Source organism: Lactuca virosa, chromosome 9 (genome assembly GCF_052849685.1).
Source record: "Lactuca virosa cultivar CGN04683 chromosome 9, Lactuca_virosa_CGN04683_v6, whole genome shotgun sequence".
NCBI classification, from domain to species: domain Eukaryota; kingdom Viridiplantae; phylum Streptophyta; class Magnoliopsida; order Asterales; family Asteraceae; genus Lactuca; species Lactuca virosa.
In genome coordinates this window covers 69,381,297-69,396,785 of record NC_136434.1, presented here as the reverse complement: position 1 = coordinate 69,396,785, position 15,489 = coordinate 69,381,297, and the positions used below count along the sequence as shown (strand labels likewise).

The following is a 15,489-nucleotide window of genomic DNA, read 5'->3' as shown; positions in this document are numbered from 1 at the left end:
AAAATAAAAGTATAAAAAGTAAAATTAAGAAAGAATGTATTTTGTAGGTGGATAGTATCATAGTAGATTAATTTTGTTTTCTTGAAAAGTTTTCAATATAATTTCACATAATTTAAAGGAATGGAGTAAAAAAGTATATCCAAAATTTCAAAAGGTTGAATCCTCGTGAGTCCGTAACGCTAACCGGTTTGGGCGAATAGTCAATGTGCAACAAGGTGCCGGCAACAAGGTGTAGCAAGTGTGCTACCTCACATGCCACATAATTAAGTGGTAATGGTGTTATAACACCAAGTGGGAAAATGAACAACAAGATACAACACCAACTTTTTGTAAATAAATATGTTTTCTTTTTTATTTTTTTTTTCCGAAATTGGTTTTTTTTTTTTTACTTTTTCGTTTTTTTTTTCGTTTTGCATTTTTTTAATCACTAACATGAATTTTTTTTTTATAAAAAATAATTTTTTTAAAAAAAAAAGACATAATATTTAAAATCTAAAATTACGATTACAATTAAAAAAAACATAATTTTAAACCTAATATTATAACTAAAATATCATTCAGATTACTACTAAAACCTAATATTTTAAACCTAATATTATAACTAAAATATCATTCAGATTACTACTAATTTTCATATCCCGCAAATCCGAGAGGCGATGTTGTGTTTGGGTTTGATGATGGAGGGGGGTGTTTGAGTTTTGCTCCATTTTTTGAAATTTAAGAAAATATGTGTATAAGATATAGAGAGAATGAGAGAAAGGTTTATAAAAATTTGAAATAAAATGAGTATATATATATATATATATATATATATATATATATATATAGGTAAAAAGGTAATTTTTTTTGAATTTGACCGTTTTCAAACGGTCTAAAGTGACAACGGTTATTTTTTTGGACGTTACACTTCGTTTCCATGGCAACGAGAATCAACGCAACGAGCAACAACAAGATGGGGGGGGGGGGTGTGCAGCTCGTCGTAACGCCGTTGAGGGGTGCCACCTCATCCGCGTTTCTTCTCGTTTGGACCTATACCGCATACTCTAAGAGGTTCCCGCTAAATAAGGAAATTTGTTTGTTTCATCTCAAGCCCAAAACATATGGAACTACGCACTGGAATTAGAATTTAAAGGATTGGATGTAAAGAAATTAAAGTTCATTACTTCGGGTAATTTCTAAAGTGTCTTTCTTCCAAAATCCATACTCGTACCAAGATACCCATATTGAATCCCTTACACGTATCAAGATACCCATGTTGAATCCTTTTAATCAGTGGTGCAAACAAGCCGAGCTGGCGAGTCTCATCAACCTCGGGCTTGGTTTGTTTAAATTTATTGGGTTTGAACACGAACTCGGCTTGTTTCGAGCCTTATGGTACGAAGCTCTCGATTGGCTCGTTTAGAATTACAGGAACTCGGGTTCGACTCGTATATGTATACCTTAATTTCCTAAAATGGTGTTTTCTTAAATATTTATTAATTTTAATTTATAAAAATAAAATATTAAATTTTAAATTATATAGGTAGGCTCGTTTAGCTCGCTTGCCTAATCAGTCTCGTTTAATAAACAAATCTAATATTAAGTTCGAGGTCGGCTCGGACTCGTTTAAAATCGATTTCAAGTTGAGCTTTTGGGCGAGTTTGGCACGGAGCTTTTGGAAGCGTTTGGGAGCTTCTAGCTTTTAGCTTTTGATAAAACGCTCTAGTTTAAACAAAAAGTTTCGTTTGGCAGTACGAGCGTTTAGCTTTTAGTTTTAACAAAACACTTCAATTCTAAAAGCTACTTCATGTAGCGTTTAACAAAACGCTCATGAGCTTTTGAAATCAATTTCCATAATTACCCTTAAAAATATATTTATATATTTATTTATTTTTAATCAATTGTCCTTTTATGTAATTTTATATATTTCAAAAGCTTCCAGCTACTTTTGCCAAACATTCATAATATGATTATATGCAGGGCTTATATGGTAGAGATAACTTTTACAGCTAATATGATATGTGTTATGTGGATTGTGTGTGGGGTATGCTCTGGGGGACTCACTAAACTTTGTGTTTACGGTTTATAGTTTTGGTTTCAGGTATCATCGATTTGGAAAAGAAGAGCTCAGATTGATCGCAGTGGACACACCTACGATTTCCGCAATGAATGATTTTGGGATGAACTCTAATAAATGTTTTACTTAACGATGATTTGAAATGTTTGGAATAAATGATATCAATGTTTTAGCGATATTAAAAATGAAATTTTTACCCTTGATTTTTAGGTTGTTACAAATTGGTATCAGAGCCTTGGTTTGAGGGATTCGGACATACTATCGGGTGTGTCTGAACTCAAACTGAGGATCTGTAAAGTTTTCAAAAAGAAAAATGTTTTCAAGGAAAAAGTTTTCTAAGACAAGAAAATGTGTGGTGCATGCAATCAGCCGAGCTCAAGTAAGCTTCCCCAGAATACCCATATATGTTATCTGTTATGATTTGGTTTATGAATTTGAGAATCGCATGCTAGTTAGGGCTAGGAAATATGCCTTTATATGTTGCATGAGCTGGTAGATTTGCATGCTAGTGCTGAGTAGTCAGCAATAGATTGGCCTGATATGTGATGCTTGTTGATTTGGAGATACTGTATGATATGCTATAATGAGAATGACTATTGGTATTGGTAACTGCTAAGTGTATGTTTTGAAAATTGTATACGGTTAGGATCTTATAGCATTAGAATAGTTGATTTGGCCTTATTTCTTGTGGTCTTAGGGTAGAGTCTATTATTCGACAGTCTATTAGATCCTGTTCTGTGTATAATTTGCATGCATAAGGCAGCCGACGACGAGGGTGGATGTGGACAACATGGGTTGTGGTATGTAGGCCGAATGTTTTATGATAGTTTGTGGGTCAGAGATTTCCCTAGGGTGAGCCTAGGATGAGATCAGTGACAAGAGTCGCCTGATTGTGAATTGTATGTATAAATAGAATTGTTTGATTGGAATATGTTGGTTAGTTTTCCGTTGTCTGAATGCTGCTTGCTTTGTGCTTTGTGGGACTTCTAGCAATGTGAGCTAGCTACTAAGTGAATATGCTAGGTCACATGTGGCACAGGCGGGATAATCTCAGAGTGATGGATTTGGCCCTATTGCGCAACTCTCGTTTGAGTCTAACCGTTCTAGGATTGAGTCTGTTACTCGAAGGATTATCTGATCTATGTTGCATGTGGCTATATTCATAAGGTAGCTAGTTGACATTACTGGGAATCTTTCAGCATCTGAGGACAGGGTGGGTTGGGAACCTAGGAGAGCCTAGGATATGCTCCAGTGAGTTAGTGGGGAGATTCAGTGAGGTTGGGAACCTAGGGGGAGCCTAAGAGGTGCTTTGGTGGATATTGTGTTGCTGTTTAGCAGACATTTAGTACATCATGGGAGTAGGTGACTTAGAAGATTCGGGATGATTCCGGAGGAAAGTATGGATAGGTGTGGAAGGTAGTATTGGGCCCGTACTACTGAAAGCACAAGATCCATACTCGAATTCGGGAAAGTCTTGGAGAACCTAAGAAGCCTGGGAAGGAGAATTCTTGGTTATGCCTTGATCGTGGGAATATATACTTTGTAGAATGAGGATGAGCACGTATGGGAAGGACCAGGTTTTGGTCCCGGCTCCGGTGGTGAGCCAGCTAGTGGAAGGACTGTCAGGATTTTGAGTTCGCCTTGGATCTCTTGTATCAGGCGACAAGGATTGATTGTGCGATCTATTACACTTTCGGAAGTGGAGACTATGTCTTAGGGATAGTTTGTAGCCCGGTTTAGAGTAGGGGTTGCTCCAACTATTGTAGTTCAGCCGTTGTCGATTGAGTTGGTGAGTGTGACAGGGTGCGAGACCCTGAATGATGTGGATCCCAGAGCCCGAGGGCGGAAGATCGATTGCAATACCTCGAGAAGAGAGGTTCGGGTCATGTGCATTTAGTGGAGGGTATCGGGAAGAGACCAAGACTTCAGAGCAGCGCTTGAGAGGCCAGCAGGGCCGGATACAGTGCAACACGTGCGGGAAGCTGTACGACGGAGTTATCGCTCCAGGAGTATGGGTTGCTACCGGCTTAGCAAGATTGATCGTTCAGCAGGTGACGTTGCAAGTGGATGCTCGAATTTGGGTATGTCCGATCCGATCGATCGGCGGTAAGGTTTTGGATAGTTTTGGTGAGGCGAGAGTGTTGTAAGACTACGGGGGTGGGAAGCCGTGACATACACTAGTGATCAGTTGAGACGAGAGTGTTGTGAGACTACAGAGTAGCCCGTAACATCTACCGGTCCCTAGACAGCGGTAAGATGGTGGTAAATTTGAATTCGCCTTCGGATTTCTTTGGAAAAAGGGCGCCTTAGGGAGTGACTGGATCATTCGATTGGTTAAGAATACAAGAGTATTCTTCAAGATTCATGAGCTGAGTGATCATTGTGTTTGGCTAATTATGGGACGGTCGTGTTGTCCGACGCAGGATTTGGGCGAGTCATGCATATTGATGGAAATGGATCAGAGATCCATAAGGTGTAAGAGGTGGAAGAACATCGTCGATCCCAAGTGGGGGAGAAACAAGTGGCTGTTTAGGCCTCGGTTGTGTTGGTGGGAGTTCAGGAAACTCCCAATCGCCGGTTGGCATCGCCTTGATTATGCATAATGAGCAGTGGGAATCCATAGGTCTGACCCAAACTCCTGATGGGATATAGGATTTGGCTCGATAGGTGCGGCGATGTGATAGTGGAGTATGGTAAGACCATGGGTGGTAAGCATGGTTGGATGGAATTAGTGCTAGGCTGCGATAGGTTCGTAGCATTTATCGGTCCGAATCAGACTATTTATGTGATGGTCACAGGCACGAAAGGGAGATCAACTTGTGTTTTGGGCACGCCGGCCAGGGTCGTCAGGGAATTATTCTCTGTTTTGGGATTGAGGATCTTCGGTGTCTGTGGGCGAGCTTGGATGATTATGGAAATTCGGGATAGAACTAGTAGAGACCGTGGGGTCAAGGGTTTGGATCTTGAGTTGCAGGATCATGTGGATGAGTAGTGCATGTCACAGTAGGGCTACGACAGGGTAGCCTTGATATTTGATCTCTTGGGAACCTGGTGGTTGGACCAGATGCGAGACTGGTAGTCCCGGGGATTGGCCAAAGGGTAGTTATTTATCGGTCAAGTAAGGGACGTCGGGAAGTTGTGGTCCATTATGCAAATGCAGATTCGGGGATCTCGGGATAGGAGCGGAGTATCGATTTGGTTTTGGCTAAAGATCCCGAATCAGAGTTTGTGCGTGTTCAGTGTGATATTTTCGTCCCAGTGGAATATGGATTGAGATATTTATGCGTTGAGGGCATCAATTGCAGGGTTCAAGGGTAATGGATGAGTTGGTTTGATGGTAGTTTAAGCTATTGTGATGTGTCTCGGGTGGCTCTATTCGTAATAGAGCCACAACATGTTGGAATCAGGAAACGGTAGGTCGAAGGAGATCGGGTATGATGTAAGGCTACAGTTATCATGGTAGCATTCACCTTATTTCGTCGGATTCAGTGGCGACAGGTTGTCAGCCTATCATGATCGGATGGATCACATGGATTGAAGGAGCCACGAGTGGCGGTATGGATAGGGCAGTTATTGTTAGACGATGTACCCTTCGGAGGTCGCATGGGACTGCTGCGTGTGTTTTTGGCTCAACAATCGGGTAAGTGTCTGGTGTTTCGGGCGGTTGGCAGACAAGTTGGGACCAGGGAGGTCCCGGTTGTTTTTCAGGAAAGCAAATATGTGACAGCAAGAGGGTTTGGAGCAACTCAGTAATTTGGGGTCCGTGTGTGGAATTACTTGTTATTCGGTAGCCGCAGTTGACCAGTGATTTTGTTCTTTTGGAAGCCTCAAGGTATTACTGGTGAAAAGTATTCTGTTTAGGCTGGTTTTCTTATGGAATAAATTCAATGATGGTTCGTGTGGGCAGTTGTCGGGAAGCTAGGTCAATTTTAAGTTTCGAGTTTCAGAAGGATAGAGGTAGATTTATTCTAGAAGGTTGGTAAGTCCTTTTAGGGTTGGTATCAGGTTGCCTTGGGACGGCTGTATTTATTCCAGATTGTGGTTGTATGGACCAGATTGCTGGATGTACTGGGAAGGTAAGGACGAATTTCAAGGACGAAATCTAATTCAAGTAGGGGAGAGGTGTAACATCCTATTCCGAATCGATTCCTAGTATGAGGCTGTGGCCCGAAGATCGGTCATCACAAGTATTATGGCTTTTGAAAAGGTAAGATCTAGGTCTATTTGGGTGCGGATGATGTATTAGAAGTGATCCGGGTGTTCGGTTCGTATTTTAGAGCGTAGGGGTATTTCGGTAAAGTGTCAGTTCGGGCTTTTGTGGAAAATGGATTCTTGTTCAGAAGGTCTTAAGAAAGGTTTGAGTTGTTAGAAGAGTAGGGCTTCTCGTTACCTTTCCGTGGATATAAGGATCGTCGGAATCGGGCTTATAACGAAGAAGCTATGGCCTTCGGAAGTTTCGTGGTTTTCAGGCTTAGCCGAGTACACAGGGCGTACACAAAGAGTACGCGAGGTGTACTAGTGAAAAAGGAAGTACGCTGGGCGTACTAACCAGGATGGCCGCGAATGTGCTTCGGAGTACGCTGGGCGTACGCCAGTCAGATCAGAACCCTATTTTAGGGTCTTGGACCCTATTTAAGCTCCTTATCTCATAAACTAACCCTAATATCTTCAGCCTCCACCCTCTAAAACCCTAGAAATCGTCTTCAACCATTCATGGTGGCATTTTGAGCTTATGGAGTCCATTTTTGGAGTGTTTGGCCCATTTTCAAGAAGATGGTGCTTGATGCAAAGATGGGAATCAAGGAGGAGCTTATGGATCTGGCTTTTGGGACTCATTCTTAGCTTGATGAAGGTATAAAGCTTTGAACTTGATCATTCATCTCTTAGATCTACCATTTGCGAGTTTTGTTCATTTTGGTCCCAAGTATGATATCTAGTGGTCTTGATTTCATTCCAGGAGCTTTGAGTTGCCCCTCTTAGTGTTTCTGAGGTTCAAGGTTCATAAAGTTGACACCTTTAGAGTTTAAGACCATCTATGTTGGAGTTTGAGCCATTTCCATGAAAGTAGAATGCTATTTGGTCTTATTGGGAGCATGCAAAGTCACCAAGTCAGTGACTTTATGGGTTTAGGCATTATGTGGGACTCAGATACGTGGTTTGGACTTATGACTTAAAGCATTAAGTGCTTAATGGCAGAAGTGAGGCTAGAGGGTAGTACGATGGGCGTACAAGCCAGTACGTGCAGTGTACAAGCCATTAAGCGAGTACGCGCAACGTACTGCTGAGTACGCCATGCGTACTCAGCCAGGTTGGGTTTCGGACTTTGGGCTTCGGGTTTGGGCCATCTGTTTAGGTCCTAGATTCTTGGGCCCTAATGGACCATCAGAGTGATTGTATTCTGGACTAAATGAAGGATTGGATCTTAGGTTAAGGCCCAATAAGGAGCGTGGGCCCAATTTGGAAAATTGGGCCATTCATGGGCCTTTATGGATTTTATGGTTTTGGACTTTGTGTTTTGGGACCTGTTGGGCCATCAGGTTTTGGGGTTGATATTTATTTGTGGAGGCCCATTATGGTTTTGAGCCCAAATTGGAAAATTGGGCCATGGATTGGGTCTTAGGGAATTTTTTGTAATTGGGCCTCGTGGACTATTAGATTTGGGCCTAATTTGGAAATTGGGCCAGTAAAGGACTTATAGACATTATAGTGTCAGACTTTTGTTTTGGAATTGGGCCTTAGTTTTGGATCATACTGGGCCAGGGGTAGAATGGTCATTTTACCCCATGCATAGATTAAGGATTATGGTATGGGACCCAATTGCTAATTGGGTATATTGATTGATGAAGTGGCAGCTCGGGAAGCTGGCGGGGCAGCAGCTAAGGAATTCATGCGGGAAGCTTCTGCAGCGCGAGATGAGTCTTCTCACCATACCAATGGGTCTAAGGCACCAATGCCGACCCATTTATCTAGTTGTGATGATTGTTGCGAATGTGCTATTGATACATTATGTATTTATGTGAAGACCATGCGGGGGTTCCCATGACTAATAGTTATATATGCAGTATGCTAGTTGATTGTGTGGTATTTGGTATGCTAGTAGTCTTTGTGATACTTGCATGGAAGACCCCGGGGGGTTCCCGAGGCAGTTGGATATAAGACCGTGTGGGGGTTCCCATGGCTTCCCAAGCTAAGACCATGTGGGGGTGCCCATGACAGTGGGCTAAGACCACGTGGGGGTTCCAGTGGCACCCGGTGTAAGACCTTGGAGGGTTTCCAGGGCATCCTTATATGTTTGTATGTTAGCTCATATGTTTGTATGTATAGTTTGCATTATGTTTTGTTTGGGAGGAAGACCTTGTGGGGGTTCCCATGGCAGATAAGACCACGTGGGGGTTCCTGTGGCACTAGGTGTAAGACCCTGGAGGGTTTCCATGGCTTCCTTATATGATTATATGCAAGGCTTATGTGGTAGAGATAACTTTTACAGCTAATATGATATGTGTTATGTGGATTGTGTGTGGGGTATGCTCTGGGGGACTCACTAAGCTTTGTGCTTACGGTTTATAGATTGATCGTAGTGCACACAGCTATGATTTCCGCAATAAATGATTTTGGGATGAACTCTGATAAATGTTTTACTTAACGATGATTTGAAATGTTTGGAATAAATGATATCAATGTTTTAGCGATATTAAAAATGAAATTTTTACCCTTGATTTTTGGGTTGTTATATTTTTGGTAACCCACTTTCCATACCAATTTAAATTTTTTACCGTTTTTTTTCAATTTAAAATGCTAAACTTATTTCTGCAAATTCATACTAACATTGTTTCAGAGTGTCATCGTAAGCATCTTACTATAGTGGTACCATGAAAAAAATATGTTAGTTATAACATTACAAATAACTTTATATATACATGACATTTTGGTAGTTGGATTGGATATTAATGGGATGTGTTAATGATGCTTTCCCAGTGAGGCGATCAAGCGGATGCACAACCGAACCATCATTTGTGGATTTGTTTGTAGCAGTGATTACTCCAAATGAACATCATTTTCTGTTTCATGTAAAGTATTAATTGGTATCAATTTTGTTTTCACTTTACTGTTGAGTCTTGCTTTATTTCTTTTCTGTTAATTGCTAATTGCAGGTGGTTAGAGGTGACAATAATAAAGTTTTGGTGTTATGCTGGTAAGAAACTTCATTTTTGTTACAACTTACAAGAGAAAACACAAACATTCCCCTCTTTCTCTATTAAAAAGAAAGTCAAATCGGTATAAAGAGAAGGGTAAAAAGGTCCAAGGGAAAAAGGCGAAATGAAAAACGGCCAATAAAATCCACCCAGGCAAAGTCGATTTTTGATTTGGGGTGCCACTTGCAATATATTTATTTTTTATTTTATGTATTAATTTGAAATTTAAACTAAAATTGTGCAAGAGAAAATAAAAATAAAGATTAGCATAAAGTCATCAGATTTGTGTAAATGTTTTTTATTTTTAAAGTTGACGGTTGGTTGTTAACAGAAGTGCTGCAAATATAAGTTTGTTCAGAACGACACAGTGGTTTATCAAGCATGTCAGGTTGTTTCCAGTTCATCATCATCTTTCTCTGTCACATGCACTAACACACACACACACAAAACGATAGAAAAGAACGAAGTCATCCTGTGGATAAGTTAGATTGAATTTTGGATGAAAATTAGGTTTGTGTTGTGAAAATGGTATTGAACATGGGAATATAATTAGGGAGATTTTTATAGAACGAAACTTTCATCTGAGAAGTAGGAAGTACCAATTGATTTTGCTATAATTCACTTGGGATTTTTTTTAATATTTTTGGAGGATTAAGAAGACAGAAGTAAGTTACTTAGTTACAGATTAAGATGATCGCATGTTTAATTAATAAATTTAAAATGATCTAATTTGCAATTTTTTTTTAACTAATTCAAATCCTACTTACTGATTTGAGGTTTCAATTTGATAACTTAGTTCACTGTTAGGCAGACGCTAGCAAAAAAATTAAAAACTTAGGAAATTAAGATTATTCTCATGTTTCAATCCAAGTTATCGTAGATGTTATTGAATAAATTATGTTGATGATAGTGTTTTTTTTGCTCCATGAAATTTAAGAATTTAAAATCAATATTTTAATATTTTCTTTTTGAAAATGCTTCTTGAAGATGGATGCAAGATTGGGTTCCTCATCTATATTGCACTGGAAAATTACATCAAAAAAACATTAGTGGGGGATAGTATGATCCTCTCGCATATGATCTCCACATCACCAGCTCTTGATGTACACCAGGAAATCATTCAAAACTTTTGCTAATTTTGTTTTTAAGCGTGTTCCTTCTCAATCTCTATATATATTTTAAAAAAAATTCAAAGACAATTTATTATTTATGCAATTATGTACCTACAATTGAATACGCGACTACATCTAGATCCCTTCCAAGATTGTATCAGGCCTTAAGAGTGGCACACCCAAGTAGATTGTTATTTTTTGCATTTTCATTTTAAAATATCGTAGTCCTTACAATGTAACTCAATAAAATCTTTCTGTTATTTCCAATTCTTTGGCGTTTCCAACCCCCGCAAAGCGGGATTCTTCCCTAATTTTTAAATAAATTAGATCCTTGGTTGCATTGAACCTTGAGTGAGTGGAAATATAGAACAATACCTTACATTCATGATATATAAATAAATTAATCAATACCCTATTTGGCTTCCAAAAACTCTACATTCTTGAATGAATAGTTAATTTATAGGTTCAAATTAGATTGCAACTCGGCTCGTATTGATAATAGAGAATAGTAACTTCTGTTGGTAGCTTGAACTTGAACTTTTGTTGCTAGCGTCTGGTCCATTGATAAATCTTTATATCCGAATTTGGAGTTTTAAGTCCAAAAATATAACAATTATTTTATCTCTTTTAACTTTCTAAAATCTGGTCAACATGAAGCATATAGCTTGTAGTTGTTCTTGTTCCTATGGAATCAAAAGAAAATGCACCCCCTTTGGTTTGTTGGTTTACTTGTACACAAACATCCATAAAGCTTCCACAACCGTTCACCAAAAGGCCATGTCTTCCATCGTTTCACATCAACATGAGGTTTCCTCAAATCAGCAACTGGCGTACTTTGAGAAACCTTATGTTTCTTTGGACCAAATGAACTAGGGACGAAAGTCTTGAGAAGAAAAACTCCAGTATCAAGGCTCACACTCCTTGAAATTTGACTCTTTTTTGTACCTTTTCTCTTTCTCTCCAAATCGAGCTTCATATCAACCCTCTCTTCCATCATCGACACCGAGTTACTCGGATCCTTCAACACTATGTCTTCAAAGGACAACTCATAACATGATTCAGGCAAGGTACTGTTGATCATTTCCATGAGCTCTTTCCTTCCCTCCGTAATGGACTTCGTGGGAGATGATGGACAAGTGTAACTAGAAGGAACATTTTTCGACCAAAGCGGTGATAAAAAACATGAAGGATTTTCATTTCCATCTTGTTTTTGATGATATTTTCCTTCTCGGGTGTCGCAAAATGTAAAATCATTTGGGTTTTTAATGCAATGGAGTTTTGATTGAGAAATCGACATGTTGTGTTACCATGTAGTTCATCAAATGGCAAGCATGGTAATTTAATTTCGTGTGGTGGTCTGGTGGATACTTATAGAAGATATATTTTAACAGATAACAGACCATATATAGGCAAATAGGTTTAACAATTAACACTTGGAGTAGTTATTTCTGTGAAACAAAACATGTCATTTTTAGCTTACGATATTGAAAGCGAGGTTGCCGACTAAGATGAAAGACAACACAAAGAAGACACGCTACTGCATTTTTTATATTTTTATTTAATCATGTATTTAAGTAAAAGGACGTATATATACTGCTTATTACATCAATTTATGTGTGTATATATATATATATATATATATATATATATATATATATATATATATATATATATATATATATAGTAGGTTACAACCCGTGAAAACTACGGGTAAAAAATTTATAAAATTTTATTAAGCTAATAAGATATAAATTTTTGTTTAGACTATTACATTGATTATTTAAAATTAACATATATTTTTAGTTGAATATCCAATATAGACATTTAATATAATATTAATTAATTACATGTTTTCTTAGTAGTGTGATTTAAAGCTTACCAAATTAAACCATTTATAATCGCAAGTTCAAAAATAAAGATAAGTAATTTATCAATTCCTAAATAAAATGGAAACGAAATAAATGCTATATAAATTGAAGGGCAGAATAACCGGAAATTAAAAGGAATGAAGGGTATTAGAGTAAATTCACATTTGAGGAAAAACGATCTGTAGAGTGCCCTGTGGACAATTGGATTCTTTTATTAAGATTAAGATATATATATATATATATATATATATATATATATATATATATATATATATATATATATATATATATATATATTAGGAACAGTAAATTAATCTTATTGGACCATTTTTTATTTTTTTTTTATTTTTTTCTTCTAATGCTTCTCGGTTCTTCTCGCTTTATCACCCTTTGAATTATCCATCACCCTATTTTTTTTTTATCTCCCCACCGCCTGTTACTTTTGAGGTTTGCCAAGTTTAGTCTCTGAGCTGCTTTGGCCGGTGAATACATTTCACCCTCCACCGCTTCACCGACATTGTAAGCCAATTAGATTAGGATTGGTGTCATTTCTCTAGCTACAGACTGCTTCATCTAATATCTTCTCGATCGTTATAATTTTTTCATCGCACTCTTCTCTCAACCGATCATCACTCACACTACCGCCGATTTTCAATCCGGACTCCAACCACCTCTTTTCTCAGGTCCACCGTCGCCAGAGGGAAGGATCGATTGCGCAGGTTTCGCCGGCGGATTCCTTGTTTCCATTCCCGACTCCCTCTTCTCGCCTCTTTGTTAACCACCGCTTTTGGTGGAATTCTGTCGCCTCACTACCACCAACAATCTTAGGTGCTAAGACTAAAGACTTCATGGTGGGTTTTCGTTCTTGGCGGTTACGGTTCCACCAAAGCTACTTGCAACAAGGTAATTTTCCTTGCTTCTTTTGGTCGCTTTCCGATTTTATTCATTCGAAATCAGATGGCCTACCCTTTTCAGTTTCCCGACATTAATCTACCGTTCATGTCTCTTTGAAGACCTGAAACCCCTAATACTGGCAGGATTGCTCTTGCTAAGAAAAATTAAAGTGTGTGTCTGGATTAATGGATAGTAGGTCACTCAATTTCCTTACAGGTGAGGTGAAATTCATTACAGTTTAACAGAACAAGTCTCTAATTACACATGAAATTTAATTATGCCCTACCCAGTTGATATTGAGTTTTGAAGTTGAGTTTCACAATGTATCCCGACTGCTTGATGAAATGCTTGAACCAGATTGTCCTTTACTATATTTTTTTCCGTGCTTACTACAGGTAAATGATAAAAAAATTGTTTATGTTTGTCCAAATTGATACGCTTTTCATTGTAGATTGAAACTTTTTGTGATATTTTTGACAACCTGCTCAGGGGTTTATGGAAGTTGATGATGACTACATTCAAGATTATTTCAACCAAAAAAAATAGGTATCCATGTTTCAGTTATTAGAAATAAAGAGTTTAATGTTTAGAAACCGAATTCAAAAATCACTATATCGAATACGATTCGAATGTTGGAGAGGTGTCTAGGTGATGAGAAAAAACCGAAACTGAATAACCAAATTGAACCAAATGATATCTGAATTATTTGGTTTGGTTTATATTCGGTTTTTAGTTAATTTGGTTTGATTATGTGGAATTGGAATTGAGATTATATTCATTCGAGTGTCAATCCCGTCAAAATGCTTAAAACTTTTTATTTTTAATGTAATTTGAGGTAAAAAGTTTGGAAAAGCCTTTTTTTATCATAATCTTTACATTGGTGTTACTAGATATGTTAAATTCCTTTTTTAGAATCATTTTTTTACATTAACTCATTTCAATCAGAATTATAATTACTTGGAAATAATGAATTGAGTAACATGAACACAAACAATTTTTTGAAGAAGCTTATATATATATATATATATATATATATATATATATATATATATATATATATTATTTTTCTTTTTTGATGGTGTGACATGTGGGATTTCAGCTGTCATTTGAAGAAGCTGGCTCAGTGACAGGGGACTGGTGCAAGAATAAAAACAAAAGAAAAAGTAAATTACCTATTCGGAATATCATTGCTGTGGTTGTGGTATTTACAGGTTTTGTTTTCATGCTTTTATACTTGAATATTCTCAATTGATCTATAATAATATTGATAGTTTCATGCTTCAAAAGACTTATGAGTGTGATTGGTGCAAGAAAAATATATAGATTCAAAATGCATTCAGTTGTTTCATAATCTTTGATGTAAACTGTCATCGCCCATCACTTTGACAATAGACGTACTTTTGTTTTTGAAGTGTGTCATGGATTTGACTGCTTATGTTTTATGTACAGGATAGTTCTAATGAATTGTTATATGCTTTTCCAATAAAGACCTTTTTCAATATTGTATTTCATCAGGTAAAGGGTAATATAAAAAAAGTTGGTTATCTTGATCCGTGGTGTAGTTTGGATACATTTTCTTTTTGAAAGGATGTAGTTAATATATTAAAATGGTCATTTTTTAGGTTTAAGCCTTTTTTATGATGCCTTCCTTTTTTATGATGCCTTCAATGGTTGGTTTGCACGCAGATTCAATAAAGGTAAGGACTAATCCGTAATTATTAATTGTCATCAACATATCTGAATTTGTATAGCGACTCATTGAGTTATGACCACTCAAATATGCCCTTCTATCATTTTTAGCTTTTGGTAAGAGCAAGTTTTACTATACATCATAATAGAATTTTGGGCAAAATACAAAAAATACTTGTGCTTTCATCATTTTATGAACTTAGTCACCGAGCTATTATAAGAATAATCATAAGAGAAATAATAGTTCAACAGCTAAATCGGTAAGATGGTGAGACTTGAAAGTCTTGTGTATTTCAACGTTTCCAAAAACGGATAGCTGGGAATTTTATTTTTCTTAAATGGTCAAAAAAGTATAAATCTTTAATCACTACAGTTGATATATTGCAGAACTTGGTGTGGGGACGTGTGTTAAGAACTATGAGCATATATTCTGAGGTTGCAAAAAATGAAAGCAAGCACGATAATGAAAATACTCCTGAAACGGAGGGCAAACCTGGAGCAAATAAGCATATACATCTCCTAAGTACTTCTATTTTCTTAGGTGTAGGAGAACATCGAAACATTCAGTCATTCAACACCTTCCACCCCATGTGTGCGGGGAATCCACTCTAGAGTTAGGAATAGTAAACTTGGATGTATTTTTTTTTTGTCAATTTTGCCTCTCATTCTTTAGCCAT

At 37.5% G+C, this 15,489-nt stretch overlaps 1 long non-coding RNA gene across 1 annotated transcript; it reads left to right on the top strand.

The window, feature by feature from the left end:
- The first annotated feature begins 12,580 nt into the window (after positions 1-12,580).
- LOC145138957 (uncharacterized) lies at positions 12,581-15,489 on the top strand. Its single transcript, XR_013721797.1, has 4 exons — positions 12,581-13,132; positions 13,340-13,518; positions 13,613-13,669; positions 14,223-15,489. It is a non-coding gene; the product is annotated as an uncharacterized LOC145138957 (long non-coding RNA).